The 21280-nt window shown below is 39.4% G+C and overlaps 1 protein-coding gene across 9 annotated transcripts in view; it reads right to left on the bottom strand.

Annotated features, from left to right (window-relative positions):
• chd9 (chromodomain helicase DNA binding protein 9) overlaps positions 1-21280 on the bottom strand; it is a 286738-nt gene that overhangs the window by 252388 nt on the left and 13070 nt on the right. For 8 of the 9 annotated variants that reach the window (XM_041192754.1, XM_041192751.1, XM_041192753.1 and 5 more), the window contains exon 2: positions 5519-5618. The exons of the other annotated variant lie outside the window; for it this stretch is intronic. The gene's annotated coding sequence lies outside the window, so the exon portion shown is untranslated. The remainder of the gene's footprint in view (positions 1-5518; positions 5619-21280) is intronic. 9 annotated transcript variants of the gene reach the window in all.

Consider the following 21280-nt stretch of genomic DNA (forward strand, 5'->3'; position numbering starts at 1 on the left):
CAGTTCAGTTTCTGGTCAATAGTAGGTTGATTGTGGGAGATAGAACAACGGTGATGCCATTGAATGTCAAGGGGTGATGGTTGGATTCTCTCTTGTTGGAGATGTCATTGCCTGGCACTTGTGTGGCACAAATGTTACTTGCCACTAGTCAGCCCAAGCCTGGATATTGTCCAGATCTTGCAGCATTTGGACATGGACTGCTTCAGTATCTGAGGATCACGGTTGGTAAACATTGTACAATCATCAGCAAACATCCCCACTTCTGATGGAAGGTAGGTCATTGATGAAGCAGCTGAAAATGGTTGGACTTGGGACACTACCCTGAGGAACTCCTGCAGTGATGTCCTGCAACTGAGGTGACTGACCTCCAACAACCACAACCATCTTCCTTTGTGCTAGGTATGACTCCAACCAGCAGACAGTTTTCCCCCAATTCCCATTTACTCCAGTTTTGCTTGGGCTCCTTGATGCCACACTTGGTCAAATGCTGCCTTGATATCAAGTGCAGTCATTCTCACCCCACCTCTGCAGTTCAGGTCTTTTGTCCATGTTTGAACCAAGGCTGCAAAGAGGTCAGGAGCTGAGTGGCCCTGGCAGAACCCAAATTAAGAGTCAGTAGTAAATTACAAGTTAAGGCACTGCTGCATGAGTGAGATCATGAGGTCATAAAGTCATGTTATCAGATCTGTGGCTGCCATTCCTAAGGCTGGAGGGACTGTTTAATTGGTTAATTTAAATTTTCTGCCACTGGGTAAGATATGGTTTCTAGGGTAATGTCTGTGTAGTAGATTGCTAAAAGAAATTTAACAGTGAAAATTTAGTTATGCCCAATTATGGAGAAAAGGGAACTTTAAAACCCCTATTTCCAAGTTCAGTAATACAGCTTCTAGTACAAATAGTTCCTTGATCAAGAAGCATAGGTTACATGGTGACCTGGCAATTATAAGCAATAAAGCTGCAATGAGTTCTGTCAGTGCCACAGGTGAGATGGGAATTACATTCCACATGCCTCAACATTTTTTGCTTCTTCTCTTAGGTTTGGCATGAACTTAAAATATAATCCTAATATAACCCTTCATTTTAAAATAAAAGCTAAACTGATGCTTGGTAATGTTGCTATGCTCCAAAATCTTTACCCAATACAACGGCCAAAAAATATAAATCAAATTTGTTTAAACATATGTCTAAATTTGCTATTCTTAATAGTTTTGTCAAAGAAAATATTAATTTATCAGGGTTGATAAAGCACCGCACAGCTTGCACTCTACAAACGCAAATTTGTCTCATCGTCAGTCAGAAATAATTTTTTTTTTAAATCTCTTTAGTGATGTTAGCTGAGGATGGATGTTGGCCAAAACACAAGAACTTCCCCAAATTCTTCAAAATAGTGCCACGCAATATTTTACCTCCATTCAAGCACAAAGATGAGCCCTCAGTTTAATAGCTCATCCTAAGTATTTAGTTACACCCTTTGAATCCTAACACCACACCTTAAATATGATGCTTGCTATATTCGAGTAATTAACATTCAGATCAAAAACATCTAAAAATTTATTAAAAATCTATCATCTAAAAACTGGTATATCACATTTTGCAACCACACAAAATAAAAAACGCGTGATTTTTTTTTCCCCAAAAACAATTTTCACAATTTAAATTAATCTTGCAAAGGAGAACGCCTAGAAAATAAATTACATGCATGTTGATCTGCATATCTTGTTATTAATAACGATCTCCGGCAAGGGTAGTTATTTTCTTAATAACATTTCTTTCAGTTCAAATTGATTCCATAGGTTTGCAACTAAAAGGCCATTCATTCATCCAGCCAATGTTCTTTCAGGATTCCCACAAAGCTGCCAATAAACATGTTTTCAGAAAAGGTAAAAAGAAAAGCATCGGACACAAATTGTAGTGAAGGCCTGCCATTCATAGCATTTAGGCCTTTTTCCTCCAACTGCCTCTAGTACATTTCAAAGCTCCTGTCAATTGACATGACAGATTTGGTCATAGAGTCATCATAAAACAGTGAAAGTCAATGAGGAGGTCAGGCCAAAGAATCAATATATTTTGGATTGATTTAAGTCAATTCAATTTACTCCAGTATACATGAAGAAAAATTACACAATAAGTTACTATTATTAATGGATCACAACCACAGAGCAGCTAGCTGAACATATTACCTTGTCTACCAGATGAAAATAACTGGGTGGGGTGGTGCAGGGGGTGCGGTTGTGGAGGGAGGAGAGTATGATTGAAGTGTAAAACATCAAGGGTTGTCTCACTTCCAATCATCCTGAACAACTCCTGCTGCAACCCAACAAATAAATCTTCCCCTCAAACCAAACTCTGCTACAATCTTACAGGCAACCCTGAGAGGACAAAAAGCAGTATTCCTAAAACTAATAATACAATAAGGTACTCAAAAAGTTTTTATTGAATAGGAAATGCACTGTATGCTCCCCTGTAGGATATTAACAGCTATCATTCTAAGATATCACAATATCTACTGATTGTTTTGCTCTACTAAATGACAGCTATTAAGGACAACCGTCCATCCAGCGTTAGCAAACAAGTGGACTGATAAGAGGATTAGGATTTCAGCAACTTTGCAGTTCCTCTTAATGTCATCAATGCACAATGTATTTGAAGCAAACAGCAAGTGGAGGCAAAAAGCTAGAATGCAAAATACATTCCTGCCTTTTCTCCACTATAGTAAACAAATGGATCATATTATAGAATTATTTCTGTTCAACTAGTAAATAAGCATACAATTTTGTTGAAGTATTATTCATTACTGTAATGCATCTATGCTTCATACTCAATGTTTGCTTGCATATCGAATGTACTCACACAAGTTTAAAAAGACTCTGCGACATAGGTAGTCAAACTGCTAATGTGCTGGCCTTGATGTTGTTTCCCCATATACAATAAATAATAAGCAATGCATTAGACTGTCTCAGCCATTGAAAAAATGTCACCACAGTTGCAAGGTCTACTATCCCTTTCAGGCTGTGAACAGGGGAAGATAAAACACACACAGGCAAGCTTTTGAAACAGAAAGCTATGATGCAGTGTAGCCCCAGCAAAGGCTATGGGAAGGTTAGCATGCACACGGTAGTCAGGAATTATTTTGCTTAAGTCAAGCAAGATGACCCACTTATTATATAGGGAAGCACAGTGTGTTTATTTCTTTGGTACTAAGCAAGAACAAGTCATACTGATTGGAATATGTGAATCAGTTCATAAATATTTCCCTGTACATTCAAGTACTAAAACAATCTCAATGAATCATATCTGGCCACATCTCATCAGTGTTTGCTCAGGCTTAAAGAATACAAATATCTATTTCAAATCACAAGTAGGTCCTACTGTTACATTCTTGGGTCACTATCATATCGTCAGATATTGGGCAGTATGGGCACAATCCAAAGAGGCAACTCAAGCACTTACCAAGTGACGAGTGCTACTGTACCCAAATGAATATTCAACAAAAGATTTTAAAACATCTGATGGTCATGTTCCTCAAACTAATCCTAGAAAAATCAGTTCTTAAATTCTACACCTAAGTACAGAATTAAACAACATTTCCCGTTTTAGTGGATTTGATCTCATTTAGGATCTTAACACTGGATCTATTATATATTTCAGGTAAAGTCATGCGTGCAGCCATCAGCATTTCAACCGATGTGTCAGCCTGCCAACATTTCATAAGAAGAATGTGCTTTTTTTTCCACTGGGATCAAAAGTTGGCACCATCAAAAGGTAGGATTGGAGCCGATGGGTTGAAAAGTGTGACTGGAGACAGTCAGAACCAATTACTTTCTCCTGCTGGTTGCACACCAACCCGAGACAGAAAAAAGTTTTAATATCCTTGGTTTCATTAATAGAGACAGAGTACAAAAGCAAGGAAGTTATGGTAAACTTTTATAAAATGAGTGGTTAGACCTCAGCCAGAGTATCGTGACTATTTCTGGGAACCACACTCTTTAAAAAAAGTCAAGACTCTGAAAAGGATACATAGAAGATTTACTACATGAGGTATGAGGGAATTCAGTTATCTGGAGAGACTGGAAAAGCTGGGACTGTTCTTAACGCAAACGGTTAAAGGGAGATTCAATAGAGATGTTCAAAATTGTGATAGCTTTTGATAGAATAGGTAGAATAGGTACGTTTCCACTGGCACAAGGATCAGTAAACAACAGAAAACAGATTAAAGGTACATGACAAAAAAAGCCAGGGCAGGTGCAGAGAATTTGTTTTTTTAAAAACTCAGCAGGGGGGCGGAAGCAGATTCAATAGTAACTTTCGTAAGTAAATTGGATTAATACTGAAAAGGAAACATCTCCGGCACTATGGGGATAACCCAAGGGATGGTACAAATCAAAAACTCTTTCAAAGAGGTGGCATGTTGGGCAGAATGGCCTCCTTTTGTGCTAATAGATTGAGAGTGGCAGTTATGTTCATATTAAATCCAAGTTATATGGAAAAAATGAGCTACTAAAATTCAACTTTTGAAAACTTATTTTCCTCAAAATGTACTGTCTAAAACATGCTTGCGTTGTCTTATTCAACAGTTTATTCTATTCAAAACAGGTGCATTGGTTTAAGACCAGGAACGATCCCTGATGTGTATGCACTAGATGGTTTTATTTAAGCATGCCATCCTTTATACACTGTAACCTCCCCAATCTGGAAATCTATTCTTCAGTCACATCAGTTGACTGGAATTTTTTGAGCAGACCCAAGCAACTCATGAACTCATCACTCAACTACACAAGCATTGCAACAAATTGAGAAGGCAGGCTCAGTAAAGATAATTGGTATTTGGAGAAGTAAAACAATTTTTATTACTGCTTTATAATGTTTTATCACTGTATTACATCACAGTTAAGTCTTTATATCTACGGTGATTTCTGGTTCACACTGTTATGACTGGGCATTCTAACATAATTCTATAATCCAGAAAATTCTAAAATCTTGATCACAAGCTTTCTAGGCTGGAGAGGTTACAGTGTACCTGTGCAACTGTCAGAGTTGGAAAAAAAGTAGGGATTGGGGATAAGCTCCACCTAAAAAGCATTACACAAATTCCTATATTTAGGATTGAACTAGAGTGTACAATCACAAAGTGGATCGATAACTCTTATCTGTACCAGACCACAAAACACTATTCAGTCCATCTGGTCAGTCACAAAATTCACGCAGTTAAACATGTCCTTAAATATCAGTCAATCTTTTCACATTATCCACCCCGCTGGGCAGGCCATTTCACAAATTTATCATTCTGTGTAAAGTAGTTAAATCTAAACTGTACATGCACTATTCCTCTTCTAAGCTTGAGCCCACATCACCTGGGTGTGCAGTTGGTGGTAATCTCAAACATATTATCAGGCATCAATTTAACTACTCCCTTAAGCATTTTTGAATACTTCAATAAATCCTGAGCCTTCTCTTCTCCAGTGTTAACAATCCCAAATTCTGTAGCAATTGGGATGTGTACTGTAATTGAGAAACTTACTTTCAGTTGAAGTACTTTCAGTTGAAGTGCTAATAGTAAAGGTCTCTTTGTTGCCACAGAGTAATCTAGGAGAATGCAGCAGCTATACTAGATCCACAAGCTGAGAAAAATCAAAGAACAGAAGTCAGTCATATCTACCTGCAAACATGAAGTATAGCTTCCCATACCTGTTCCCACAAGCTACTTTTTTTCTCGCCCCATTTAGGTTTTCTTTTTGAAGTGTGCGTAATAATTATTTCCAGTACAGGGATATGGTGAGCCAGATGCCATGGTGAGCTCATTTTTCTTGTAGTTCAGAATTCAGTAGCAGTTGACATTATTTAATGTGTTTTAGTTCAGAAATGAACAATCTGCTAGGGTTAGAATTCAATGCAAGAAGTGAGACCCTGTGAAATAACACTGAAGACCCTCACCTATTTTTATTTTCATATTTAAAACACCGCACACTTCCAGGATAATTATAGTGGGATCCAAATAGCAAATAAATTGTTAAAAACCCAAATGTTCTCAGATGGTCAGGCATGCTCTAAAACATTGAGAAAATGAATAAGTAATTCACTATTAAAGTCGCAAATCCTAAAAAGGTTAAATATATGAAAATAACTATTTAAGCCACTGTGCTGATGCCCCGAAAAATTTAAAACCACTCAAATAATTTGGAGTTGAAGTCCCATTTTTTTTTTAACCAAGTATTTCCATTAATCTTCCCATGAAAGATGCTGCATCTTTTAGTATGCACAACACATCATTATCTTCCACACATCTTATAAACATGTTAATTACTTAAATAGAACACCCAATCTCAAATTATTCAATTCTGTGCTGCATACAATATGATTTTGTGAACACACTCCCTCGTCTACTATTATGCCAGTTGTGCTGTTTGCATAGAAACAAATGGCAAGGTGTTCCACATACAGTACATGCATCTATTCATTGGAGCAGATAGACAGAGCAACCCACTGTTACAAAGCCAACTTACCTCTTCGTTGAGTGCAGGGATCAAGAACTTCAAGTCCCGACAGACATTGGAGTTTCTGCACATGCACAAACCGGGAGCGGGCTGTGCATGTGCAATTCAGCATTTTAAGTTCTTTGAGCTAAGGACTACAATCCCAGCAGACCATGAGTTTCACTGAACCTGCAGTGGGCAGCAGTGTGTCTGGCTGCACATGCTGTTCTGGGTTTCTCCTCTAGTAGTTAAAGGGCTCTACCATCTTGGCACCAGTGCGCCTGCGTAAAAAGGAAAATACGATGTGAAAACCCAGGTCATGTTACTGGAAGCCGAAGCACTATTGAAGGGAAGAGTCCCAGGCAAGGGACATAGAAAGATCCCAAAATATGACTCCCAGACAGTGGACTGAGACTGGGGACAGGGAGAAGTCCCAGTTAAGAAGAAAGGGAGCAAAAAAAAGAGGCTCCAAGCAGAAAGAGGGCTGAGGAGAAGCCCTAACAATCGAAGAGGGGTCAGGAGAAGTCCTGAAGATCTGAGGAGGCAGCAAAAGATTGGTGACTCAATGCTGCAGGCCGTTGGGGGTGAAGGTGCCCCTTTGGAGTAGTAGCATTCTACTCAGCGCAACCGAAGAGCTGAAGTTGTGCTTGCGAGTTGGTGTTCGAGTGCATACTTGGGAATTCAGGGAAACGGAGTCTCGGAAGACGAAAAATCTGCAAGGTCGGTCATCGTTGAGGCCATCCCAAGTTGGAGGGACTTTTGGAGAGAATTCCAAGGCAAGGTCTTCGAAGGGGAAAACTGGAATCCCTCATGAGAGGGAGACAGAGTTTCAACAAGATTAGTTGACTCATAGAGTTACTGAAGTCTGGGTGGGTTGCTGGGAAATCCATGGAATCTTTCTTTGTCGCATCTATCATTTATTGTACAGTGTAGTGTGTCTGAGCAGTTTGCCTGTTAATTCACATGTACCTCATATTAATCCTGAATATTAAGAGTATAAGGCAGATACAGTAAATTGGTTTATCTTTCTGACCTTGTAAAGTTTATTTTTGTTTGTTCAAACATGTGGATTTTTGCGGCTTTATTCTCTTAGCAAGCATATTGAATCTCAAACCCATCACTGACGTCCTTTAGGAAAGGAAATCTGCCACCCTTACCTGGTCTGGCCTACATGCGACTTCAGACCCACATCAACGTGGCTGACTCTTAACTGCTCGCTGAAATGGCCCAGCAAGCCACTCAATTCAAAGGCAATTAAAGATGGGCAACAAAAACTGCTTGGTCAGCGACGCCCACATCCCATGAAAGAATAAAAACTATTAACTGGGGCAGATTATTACTGTCATTTATTACAACAAACAAGAATTAGATTTTTTTATTGGAGCACATGGCCACGATACTCAATGGAGCAGATAAACAATATGGCACCCACTTCAGCAGATAGATGCAGAAAGAATTAAAAAGGCCAGAAATAATTATTTGCACAGGTTGTGGTTAGAAAGTGGAATGCTCCACTGCTGTTGAAGCACAGTCCACCTTCTTTATTTGAAATTAGGTGGTTGTTTGTTGTGAAAGGAATATTGAAAGGATGTGAGGTGTGACTAAGAGAGTGGGATTATTTTAGGGAATAAAGCTCACAAGCCCAATGTGAAATAGACTGCCTGGCACAGAAACAGGCTATGATTCCATCTACATATTTGAAATTTTACCTGTTACCAAGGCTGTTTACCTGCAGATCTGCCTATAAAAGAATAAGTGTGGATATGTAGAAACATGAGTTCATTCCTAAAGTTGCTGTAATTGACAGTAGGTGTGAAGCCGAGCGAGGCATTTATCTCATGCAACACAAAAGCCACGAGACACACAAAAATAATACAAAATAGAGGGAAATGACTGGGGAAACTTGTTGGTGCAGAGCAATCTCATACAATGGTCCCTGTTTAGGTACTGAGGAAAATAAATCCAAGCTAGTTCAATCTAGATATCAGCAAGCACTCCGACCAGCCAATTACAGGGCAAATCTGCAGGCAATTGGGTTCGTAGCATGCATGCTCAGTCAGGTGAAAAATGATGCAAAGCCAGGGGAATTTTGTACCATGTTTTCACTGCTTAGAGCCAATTTTTTTTGGTTCTGATTGTCAATACTGTCAAAATACATCACATTTAAATTCTGAGACTGATTCCAGAGTACTGGCAACAGAATAAAAATAAGTGCATATGCAATTCTCTTCAGAAGACCAGAAACTGAAAGAGAGGGCCTTAGGTGAAACCTGGACATGAATAAGGAGTTGGCTGAAGGGAAGAAAGCAGCCTGTTCAGGGAGTGACAGGAGCAGGAAAGAGAAAGAGGAGCAGAATGGAGTATCCAAGGATCCTTCTGGGAGCTCCACTGCTCATGTGTTTAACCACTTGGATGCAGAAACCCAATGCAAACCTATGAAGAAACATAGAAGCTAGGAGTAGGACATTCAGCCCTTTGAGCCTGCTCCACCATTCAATATGATCATGGATGATCCTCCATCTCAATGTCACATTCCTGCTTTCTCACCATACTCCTTGATGTCCCTAATATCCAAAAACGTATCAATTTCTTTCTTGAACATAACTCAGTGACCCAGCCTCCAGTGGTAGAGAATTCCACAGGTTTACCAGCCTCTTGAGTGAAGAAATATTTCCTTATCTCAGTCCTAAATGGCCTGCCCCATAACTTGAGACTGTGGCCCCTGCTTCTAGGCTCCCCAACCAGGGGAAACAGCCTGCCTGCATCCAGTCTGTCTAGCCCTTTTGAATTTTATATATTTCAATCAGATCCCCTCTCATTCTTCTATGCAGTCATATATGAGGTACCATGAAAGGAGAAGTGTTGCAACTTTATCATGAACGATGAAGCAGTATTAATTGTGATGTGGAATAGGATTTAGGAGATTGCAGATTTAACACAGTGTCAAGTTATGTAGCAACATACAAAATAAAGCAAATGTACTGCCAGGTGAGTTAAGCACTGTATTCAGTTTTGTATTCAATACAATAATGGCTGATCATCCACCTCAATGCCTCCTTCCTACACTATGTACATATTCCTTTACGTGATTGGCAGATTTCTAAATGCCAATCTCTAAACATACTCAATGACTAAGCTTCCACAGGCCCCTGGGGTAGAGAATTCCAAAGATTCAGAACCCTGAGTAAAAAAAGTACTCCTCACCTCGGTCCTAGGGGACTTCCTCCTTATTTGAAATTGTGTCCCCTGGTTCTAGACTCTCCAACCAGGGAAAACTATCTTACCTGCATCTACCCTGTCTATCCTTTTAAGTATTTTGTAAGTTTCAATGAGATTACGTCTCATTCTTCGAAAATCTGGAGAACAGAGGTCCAGTTTCCCCACTTTCCCTTCATAGGAGAGTCCTGCCATTCCGGGAAGAAGTCTGGTAAACTTTGTTGCACTCCCTGTATTATAATAATGTCCTTCCTCAGGTAATGGGACCAAAACTGCACACAGCAGGCACGGTCTAACCAAGGTTCTATACAACTGAAGCAAGGCTTCGCTTCTCCTGTACTCTAATCTTCTTGCAATAAAGGCCAACATAACATTAGCCCTTCCTAATTGATGACGGCACCTGCATGTTAGCCTTCACTGACTTATTGACGAGGACACCTAGGTCCTTTTGTAACTCTTTCAAGTACAAACCCGTTTCCATCTGTTTCAGATGAAGTTATATTGTTTCATTGTTTGCCATTGTGAGATTTGAACTCTTGATACTCTTTTGAGTAAACCTGTTTCCATCTGTTTCAGATGAAGTTACATTGTTTCATAGTTTGCCATTGTGAGATTTGAACTCTTGATAGTTTTGCCATTGTGAGATTTGAACTCTTGATCTTAGGGTTACAAACCCAGTACCATAACCACTTGGCTATTTAGGCCAAGCAGTACTCTACGTGAAGTTGTAACTCTTTCGAGTACAAACCCGTTTCCATCTGTTTCAGATGAAGTTACATTGTTTCATAGTTTGCCATTGTGAGATTTGAACTCTTGATCTTGGGGTTACAAACCCAGTACCATAACCACTTGGCTATTTAGGCCAAGCTCCAGGTCCTTTAGTATGTTGGCATTTTCTAATCTCTTACCAATTAAGAAATACTCTGCACATCTGTTCCTCTGACCAAAGTGGATAACTTCACATTTTTTCCACATTATATTCCATCTGCCATGTTCTTGCTCACACACTAAGTCTGTCCAAATTCTCTTGAAGCCACTTTGCCCCTTCCTCACAACACACATTCCCATCTAGTCTTGTGTCATCCATGAACTTGGAAATATTACATTTGGTTCCAATATCCAAATCATTGATATGTATTGTGAACAGCTGGAGTCTGAATACTGATCCCTGTGCCAATGCAAGGATGACCCGCTTATTCCTACTCTGTTTTCTGCCTGTTAACCAATCCATGCTAGTATATTTAAGTCTCAAGGCTGATCCCGAGCATCAAAGGATCCAATTATTCAAAATGTAGGGAAACTTGGTCTTTCAGTCTTGACAGAAGTGACTGACAGGAGAATCTGCAGAGGTAATACAACATGGGAGGTCTTGTGGCACAGTGGGGTAGCACCACTGTCTCAGACAGAAGCTCAGCATTTGAGTCCCGCTCCAGGACTTGATGGCCGCAGAGCGTGCATTCATAACAAAGCCAAACAAGTTGTTTAGCTACCTGTAGATACTTGCAATAAGCCCAAGGCAGGCAGTAAGTGGGGGAGTGTCTGCTGGTCAGCCATGTTTTGATGCAGGGTGGCACCACTCAAGTTATGCCCTCTGGCAGCTGGCCAGCAACCTGTTACAGGAAAAACTAGCTTCGGAAACAGATGCAAACACACGCTTCATCTGCCTCATGTGTCTCTAGACGCAGGAAAGTAGAATACAACATATTAAGCAGCACAGATAAGACAAGTCCAGAGCAATATTTCTAGAAAAGAACAAGGTGCCAATGGTTTAAAACTAATGAGTGGACAATTTAGGACAGAAGGAATAACTACTTCACATCTGAGTGATCATACATATGAAATAAGAGTAGGGCATTCGGCCCCTCAAGCCTTCTCCACCATTCAATAAGATCATGGCTGATCTATTTATGTTTCAAGTTCTACATTCCCATCTACCCCTGATAACCTTAAATTCTTGTTAGGCAAGGGTATCAATCTACCTCCGACTTAAAAAATATTCAGGGACCCTGCTTCCACTGCCTTCTGAGGCAGAGTTCCAAAGTCGCATAACCCTCAAAAAATTTCTCCTCACCTCTGCCCTATAAGGGTGACCCCTAATTTTAAAACAGTGCCCCCTAGTTCTGGACTCACCCACAAGAGGAAACATCCTTTCCACATTTACCTTGTCAAGCCCGTTCAGGATCTTATATACTTCAATCAAGTCACCCTCACTCTTCTAAACTCCAGTGGAATCAAGCCTAGCCTGTCCAACCCATCCTCATAAGACAACCATTCATTCCAGGTATCAATCTAGTAAACCTCCTCTGAACTACCTCCTACGCATTTACGCCGCCCTTAAATATGGAGATCAAAACTGCACAAAGTATTTGAGATGCTGTCCCACCAACGTGCTGTGTAACTGAAGCATAACATCCTTACTTTTATGTTCAATTCCTCTTGCAATAAATTATAGCACTCCATTATCCTTCTTGATTACATGCTGCACCTGCATACTAACATGCATGAGAACATCTAGATTCCTCTGCACCACAGAACTCTGCAGTCATTCTCCATTTAAGTAATACTCTGCTTTTTTATTTTTCCTGCCAAAGTGAACTTCACATTTTCCCACATTATACTCCATCTGCTAGATTTTTGCCCACTCACTCAACTTATCTGCAAACTCTTTATGTCTTTTTCACAACATACTTTCCTACCTATCTTTGCATCATCAAAAAATTTAGCTACCATGCCTTCATTCCCCTCATCCAAGTCATTAGAAACTGAGGCGCCAGCACAGACCCCTGCAGGACTCCACTAGTCACATCCTGCCAATCAGACAAAGGCCCATTTATGCATACTTTGTTTTCTGCCATCCAGACAGCCAATCTTCTATACAGGCTAATATGTTACCTGCTACACCTTGAGCTTTTAATTTCTGCAATAACCTTTGATGTGGCACTATCAAATGCTTTCTGGAAATCCAAGTGCAGTACGACTACAGGCACCCCTTTATCTACAGCCTTTGTTACTCCTTCAAAGAACTCCAATAAATTGGTTAAACATGATTTCCCTTTCATAAAAACATGCTGACAGTTCCCAATTACCTTGGGTTTTTCTACATGCCCAACTATAATCTCTTTAATGATCGACTCTAACACATTCCCCATGACAGACGTCAAGCTAACTGGCCTATAGTTTCCTGCCTCCCTCCCTTCTTGAATCGAGGAGTTACTTTGCTACTTTCCAGTCTGGTGTAACCTTCCCAGAATCTAGGAAATTTTGGAAAATTAACACCAATGCACCTACTACCTCATTAGCCTCCTCTTCTAAAGTCCTAGGATGAAGTGCATCTGGACCCAGAAACTTGTCAGCCTGCAATTCCACCAGTTTCCTCAGTACTACTTCCCTAGTGTTTGTAATTTCACCAAGTTCCTCTCTCCCCTCCACCTCCTGGTTTACAGCTACTACTAGAATTTTTTTTGTATCCTCTATAATGAAGACAGGAGAAAAATATTTGTTCATTTCATCTGCCACTTCCTTTATATACTATGACCTCCCCACACTCACTCTCTAAGAGGACCAAGTCATTTTACCTACTCTTTTTCTGTTTAAATACCTACAGAAATTCTTACTATCCATTTTTACATTTCTAGCTAGCTTTCTCTCATACGAATTTTGTTCTCCTGATTAATTGTTTAGTCATTCTCTGCTGTTCTTTATATTCTGACCAATCATCTGGCCTGCCACTCATCTTTGAGCAGCACATGCTTTTTCCTTAAGTTTGATGCTTTCCATAACTTCTTTAGTTAACCATGGATGGTGGGTCTTCCCCTTAGAATATTTCTTTATCGTAGGAATATACTTATTCTGAAATATCCCCTTAAATGTCTGCCACTGTTTCTCTATTGATCAATCCCCTATCCTAGTATTCCAGTTAACTTCAGCTAGCTCAGCTTTCTTGTCCACATAGTTGCCCTTACTGAAGTTTAAAATACTAATCTTAGGCCCACTCTTTTACCTTTTATACTGGATGTAAAATTCAATCATATTGTGGTTGCTGTTACCTAGGGGCGACTTTACCCTGAGGTCATTAGTTATTCTTGTCACATTACACAATTCCAAGTCTCTCATGATTATTGCCGTCCCTTTATCACAACCACCCAATAATTCTTCTTGTATACTTTGTCCTACATTGTGGATAATGTTAGGGGGCCTATAGACCACTCCCACTAGTGATTTCATTTCCTCTACTATTCCTCATCTCCACCCAAACCAATTCTACACCGATCTCCTGAACCATGGTTATCTCTAGCTATTGCATGATGCTACCCTTGATTAATAGTGTTACCCCTCCACCTAGCTTCCTATTCTTCTTGAATGTCATATACCCCATAATATTCAGGACACAATCCTAGTCATCCTGCAGCCATCAGATCATATTTGTTTACTTCAATGTTACACACAATCAGATACAGAGCCTTTAGTTTTGTCTTTTTGTTATATTTATAACATCTAGTCTTGATTCTTGGTGCATTCATTCAACATTTCTCGTCCTGGAATGACAGCGGAGATGAAAATCTTAAGATCCTTCAAAGGATTGCTGAAATGTGTGATGGGAGGAAAGAAAAATCCTGTTGTTGTTTATGCATCAGTGAACTAAGATGAGCAGAATGACTTCCCTCATCAGTACCTATCTTGTGCTCTAAAGTTTCATTTTCTGCCAACTGACCTTCCTGGTTGCATCAGACTAGTGGCAGCCAAGAAAATGGCAGAGATATGGCAGGGTTCAGAACTGTTTAGATTAATTACTGGTGGCACTGTATCTTTGGCTAGAGGGTAGGAAAACAGAATTAGACTTTTATCCTCATGCATGGTTTCAAAAATTAACACTGACTGCTAGACAGACATTACAGCATTTATCAACAAACAGCAACAGTGGGAATACAGGTGACTGTATAGCAAACATTCCGATAAGCAATGCACATACCCATATTCTGGAGGACAGCTCTTTACAGTTAGCAAACATCTGCATAAGAAAGTCACGGTTCAAGTTCTTAAAATTTGGCACACAGATTTCTGCACTGGTCCAGCTGCCCAGCATTTTTTTTTTCCCCCCAAGGGCTGAAGACATCATCTAAACAACCTCTAACAGCAATCCAATATTCCCCACATTTGTATCATAATATATTCATGCACTTTGAGATCATATTTTGAAGTTTTCATCTTTTAGTCAAATTCAGACAATTCATCTCAAATTTAACCCTTTAAGCCCTGGTATCAGTCCAGTAAATCAGCACAGCACCACACCGCACACTGCCCCCGACCTCCACTTCCATTTCCAAGGTCAATATTGCCTTCCTGAACTTCCCTAAAGTGAATGCAATACTCCAAGCAAAGTCTGACAAGGCTCAGTGCAACCAAAACATCACTTCCTTACTGTTGGAGATCTTATGGCTCAGTAGGTAGCACCCCTGTCCCTCAGACAAAAACTCAGGGTTCAAGTCCAACTCCAGGACTTGTTGACCATAGGAAGAGCATTAATGATGCAGGTTCAACAGATTGATAATCAGCCTGCTAATCCTTCCAACACTTCCTAACTAACCCCCTAAAGGGGACAATTGTGTGAATATACAAAACAAACAAGCTTCCTGACTACTGAATTCTAAGCCCCTTGCGATAAAGACCGATATTCAAGAGCTTTTTGATTACTTGCTGTAGTTTTGCAGGTACCTTTTAGTGATGTGTATATGGGCGCATAAATTTCTGTGTTTATCCACAGCTCCTTGTGTCTCACCATTGAGAAAATATTCATTTGTCCAGATCCAAAGTGAATGACTTTGTTTTCCAATACTGAACTCCATCTGCAATAGTTTTGATCACACTTTGTTTATGGCTCTTTGCAGCTTCCTGCTCCCATCTCCGCAATTTACTGACTGTAAATCTGCTTTCTATTCCTTCAACCAAGTCACTGATATATATGGTAAAAAGTTGAGGCCCCAGTCCAGAACCTTGGGGAACATCACTTGTCACACCCTGTCATTCAGAGATTAAACCCTTTCCTGCTACTGTCTCCTGTTTCAAAAACCAATTAGCGACCCTTGTCACAAGATTACGTGCAATATAATCCACTTTCATTTTTAATAATCTCTTGTGGCAGACCTTATCATTTGCCTTCTGGAAATCTATATAGACAAAATGCAGAGAGTCCCCTATCTACCATGTTAGCGATCTCTTTAAAAAAAAATGCACCTAGATCAGTTAGCTATGACCTAGCCTTCACAAATTCATGCCAACTCTAATCATTTTATACATATTCGAGTATTTAGTCACAAATGTTGTTGATACAACCAGTGATAAAACAACAGGTCTGCAGTCTTTATTTTCTATTATATTCTCGTCTACATCCATTTTTAGACTCTCATTCCCCTTTACAAATCTTTCAGTTTATTTAATTTATATCGTCATCCTTTGTAGGCTTTTGTTTTAAATTGTTCCTTTTCCAACTCTTTCCTTACTTTGTACCCCTGTTCCTTTCTCACTCTCAAAGTCCACTAGACTTCACCTGCCCCTGCATTTGTGCAAGCCTTTTATTTTGGTGTAATACTGTCCCTTAACTCATTCACTGACCATTGTTTAGGCTTACTAGCTGATATGCATTGTGCTTAAATACACAAGTGGAACTTTATGTACTAGTTCTGTTTCGTACCAAATACATCTTTGAATATCTGAACACTTCATAATGTTTGTAGGTTTACCCTTTAAGTGCCGAGTCATGTCTACCTTGAAGCCAGGATTCCATAATTGCCTTTACAGTGAATTAACTCACTTGCTTTATTTCTTAAGCTATGTGCAGAATTCTTATTTAGCTAACTATCCCCAACTTGCCCTGCTGCTGTTTCTCTCATTTTTTTGATTTACTGTATGAGCTTTCTCTTCCCGTTCCCCAAACTAGTAAAATATTTCCCCATTGCTACATTCCCCCTTTCTGCAAAGACGTGGCTTCTCTGCAGTTTAGGTGAAGTGACTGTAGGAAACTGCTATACCAACCTGGGAGTTGACAATTCTACCAGAAGTGATAAAAAAAACTTATACAAGAAAAAACAGTGTGTATTATCCATATATGCAATGATTACCTCCCTTTAAAACACTGATGCATACACTATTTATGGTTTTCTCAGTAACTGCGTCCTTACAAACCACTATTGGACACTTTTTGAAAGTTCTAAAAAGTGCATTACATCACCCAAGCTTATAGTACATTTCTCTACTACCATAGTTAAAGTAGTTAACATTACTTATGAGCAAAATCCTTACGGCACCTCATTTTCCTATCTCATGAAAACTTTCCATCTACAGAGCACCCAATTTATCATGGCTAACAGCTATCTGCACAACGCATATCAGCTAGTAAACCTAAACCTTGAACACTACAGATCAAGAAGCTCGACTGCCTAGACACAAACAAGACATCTAAAGGCTAAGTTTGGGCACCAAGGGATCACTGCTCAAACAAATGCCTGCAACTTCAGAGTTCCAATCTCTTGCTTTTATTTCACCATGTCATTGGTTTTTACTGGTTGAAGTAAATAACAAAGAAGCCCACCTTATCCAGTGACTGTTGCCAAAACCAATAAACATATCTGCCTCTCAGGAATCAACAACCTTCACCTTCCTTCCAGTGGCAGGCACTTGGCATTATCACCATCAACACAAAACGACCTTAACACATTCTCAGTGATGAAGGCCAAAGCTCTCAAGAATTTATATAATTCCCTTTACAGCATCAGATTCCAAAACACTTAAAGCCAATTAATTACATTTTTATTCAATTAAATGCCGCTGTCATATTACACACAAGGTTCCATCAACAAGAGAAAATGACCAGTGAATTAGTTGTTGTACTAGTGTTGGTTAAGGGAAGAATGTTGGCCAGGACACCAGGAGAATTTCCTACTTTCCTTCAAACGTTGCAATGGAATCTTTTACAGCCACTTGTTCAGGTGGATGATGCCTCAATTCAAATTCTCACTTGAAAGATGCTGCCGCCAATTCTAACATAGCTTCCATTTATAGAGCATCTTTCATCAATAACAATATACCAAAGCACTTCACAAAGGGGTTATAAAAAAAAGATGCCATTCAAAAGGAGATGATATTAGGAGTGTGACCAGAAGCTGGTTGGTCTTAAAAGGATGAGGGAGAAAGACTCCAGTAATTAGAGAGCATGAGTGAAAAGCACAGCGGTCAGTCAATGGTGAACTAAAAGCCATCTACATATTACTGCATCTTATGACTTTTACACTGGCAAAAGTGCTAAACTATTAATATCAATGAGAAATTACTGCTCTCAACTGCAATCAATAGAGATATTACAAGTTTTGCACATTCCACATATTATTCTTAAAATATCTCTGTAGCACCGAAATATCACACTTTGCTGACTGACTCACATAAACACACTATCCATTTTCTGCATCTCTCATCTGATCATTTGCAAGCTTCTAGCAGTGACGCACCCTGAAGTCAATTAGAGACCAACTGCTGAAACCAATGTATGTAGATTGGCCAGCAGATGCAAATCCCCTTCTGGCCTTGGGAAATGCCTTCAAAAACAATGAGGATTGGGCAATAAAAATGCCACCTTCCCAAAAACTTCCATATCTCAAGAACTAATAAAAAAAAATTAAACTTTAAAATAAAACAGGAAATCACTGGTTCTCTTTACTCTTTTGATGTTGTCAAGTAGGAAACATGCAAGACCTGCATAGCTTTATAAACAACACAACATTTTAAATCAGTCTGGTTTTCAGGTCGCAAAACAGAAATTAAGTGATGCATGACAATTTCAGTTGGGTCAGTGTTAGGTTTGTATCCCATGAGGAAGTGGTTTGTCCTTTACTACATAGACTTGATGTGGAGTATAACATTAAACAAAAGTTTACAAAATTAAACAATCTCATTCCCAGGTTAAATTCAAAATGGCCAGCTGTGAATAAAGTGGGCATACTTGTTTGCCTCGTGCATTTATTGTTATTGCTGTTAAGATCACAGAAGTGCAACCATGAAGAACAGCACAGCAACATGAAGTAAATGCTTTTCTTCATGATTAGTCAAGTGAAATTCAAATAAGAACAACCAGTGGAAGACATACGGTATTATTGAGCTGAGATGACCATCCAACCCCATATCCTCTCCATCACCAAGACCACCTACTTCCACAACACCCCTGCCTCCGCTCCTGTTTCAACCCATCTGTTGCTGAAACCCTGATCCATAACATTGTTACCTCTAGACTCGACTATTCCAATGCTCTCCTCGGAAGCCTCTCTTCTCGCACCATCTATAAACTTGAGATCATCTCAAACTCTTGTGCCCATATTTTAACTCACACCAAGAACCATTCACCTATCACCCATATGCTCAATGACTTAGACTAGCACATGGTACAGCAATGCCTCAATTTTAAAATTCTCATCCCTGTTTTCAAACACTTTACTAGCCTCAGCCTTACCTATCCCTCCAGCACCCGAGGCAACAGGTAGAACCCTGGCACCATGCTGATCAAACTAAACTTGAAGCCAAAGGAATTAGTCAGCGTCTATTTGTAGAGTTTATTTCAACTGATACTTCAGATACAATCAGAATGAATTCCATTGTGTATTTGTCCATACAAAATTGATTATGATGCTAGGTATGACTCAAGAACATGAAAAAATCAAGCCCACCTCCTCTCAGCAATCACAAAATCTGAACTTTATTCCAGCATTTGTGACAGCCAATTGGAACAAAGCAGTACCAATAGTATGACTGGGGTGCAAATTCAACTGGAAGGAAAAACCTGGGTACATACAATTGTGGTTTACTGAAAAATAAACTGTTGTATGATACAGTGTATGTTATGCAGGATCAATCCACTCAGCGGAATATTTTTCCAGTGGTGATTCCTCTTGCACATCTTGTTTATGCTATATGCTGTCTGATTTCATGAGTTCAATTATCTATAAAAGACTGAGACAAAATGGTGTTGTCCTACTGGGACAGGCCATCAAAGATGCCTACAGAATTTCCGTGCTGCAATACACTCACAAGGCTGCCACAATCGGTTCAAGTTACGGGCTGCTATACAGGTTGTGGTGCATTAAATATAAACAGTTAAAATGATCAATAATCATGATTTTCTAAAAACCCCCGTGTTGTGCAAGAAATTAACTATAAATCGCATGAAACTCTGAAGCAAGCACGGAAAACTCAACAGGTTGCTACTCGATACGAAAGCATCAATTCATTTTTGGAAAGTTAAAACTTACTTTCAAAAGTTGCTGCAAATTAAGCTTCAGCTTCAACTGTATGAAAGACTAGAAAATGCAGCGATGAACTATGCCCGAGTACACCAGTACACATATTTACAACATGATATGTTGGTCGATCTTATATCCAATTCATAGTCACAGAAATTAGAAGCACACATTGAGACTATTTGGCCTGGTGTGCATGTGCTAGCTCCTTAACTGGAGCTATTTACTCTAATCTCATTTCCCTGCCTGGTCTCCATTATCCTTTTATTTCCCTACATCATTTTATATGCTTCCAGTTTTAAATATCTATGGCGTTTCCTTCTTACTAATGTCATAGTCTCTGTTTTAATAACCAACTTTGGTTAAAAAAAACCTTCCAGTGTGAAGAAATGTCCCACTTTCACTTTTAGGATAATCTTGAGTTTATGGCCCCTCATTATCAATTCACTGGATATTAACTATTTACCATCTTTCAGAATTTTGATAAATTCTGAAAGCTCACTCCATTAATCCCTGCTACAGTGGCAAAAGCATCAGCCTTTCTTCATGAAAACCTCATTCCTAGTATCGTTCCAATATATCTTCACTATACCCCTTCCATAGCTCAATAACATGTTTACGCTGACTGTATCTAAACAATGTATTGTATAAATCTTACATCACTTCCTTACTCTGGAACAGAGAATACTAAGCATAGGTCTAATGGAGCTTTTTACAATTTACAAATATGAAGGGATTTGATAGGGAGAACATGAAGAATCTGTTTCCAATTCTGGGCAAGTCCAGAACAAGAGGGCATAAATAGAAGACATGCACTGACAGATTAAATGAAGAATTTAGGAGGAATTTATTTCAGAGTGTTGAGTGTATGAAGCTTACTGCCACATGGTGCAGCTGAAACAAATAGCACTGGCACATTTAAAGAGAAGTTCAATACATAGCATACATGGAGAAGGAATAGAGGGATATAAGTGGGGTACAAAGAGGTAATTTGATTGGTAGATGGCTTGTAGGAGGTATAAATGTCATTATGGACCAGTTGGGCCAAATAGCACAGGTCTGTGCTGTCGATTTGGTCACCTCTACCTATAGATCTGACTGTTGGTCCACTCCACATTCTACACTCTGTAATCCTGGCTCATTCAGAACTGTTGTTCATAGCCTTAATTGCATCAAGTCCCATTCATGCACAAACCCAGTATTTGCTAACCTACATTAGCCCCCAGTCAAGCAACTTGATTTTAAAATTCTCAACCTTGTTTTCAAGTCCTTCCACAGCCTTGTCCGTCCCTATTTTTCAGTAATCTCCTCGAACCC

Source organism: Carcharodon carcharias, chromosome 7, assembly GCF_017639515.1.
Source record: "Carcharodon carcharias isolate sCarCar2 chromosome 7, sCarCar2.pri, whole genome shotgun sequence".
Lineage (NCBI taxonomy): Eukaryota > Metazoa > Chordata > Chondrichthyes > Lamniformes > Lamnidae > Carcharodon > Carcharodon carcharias.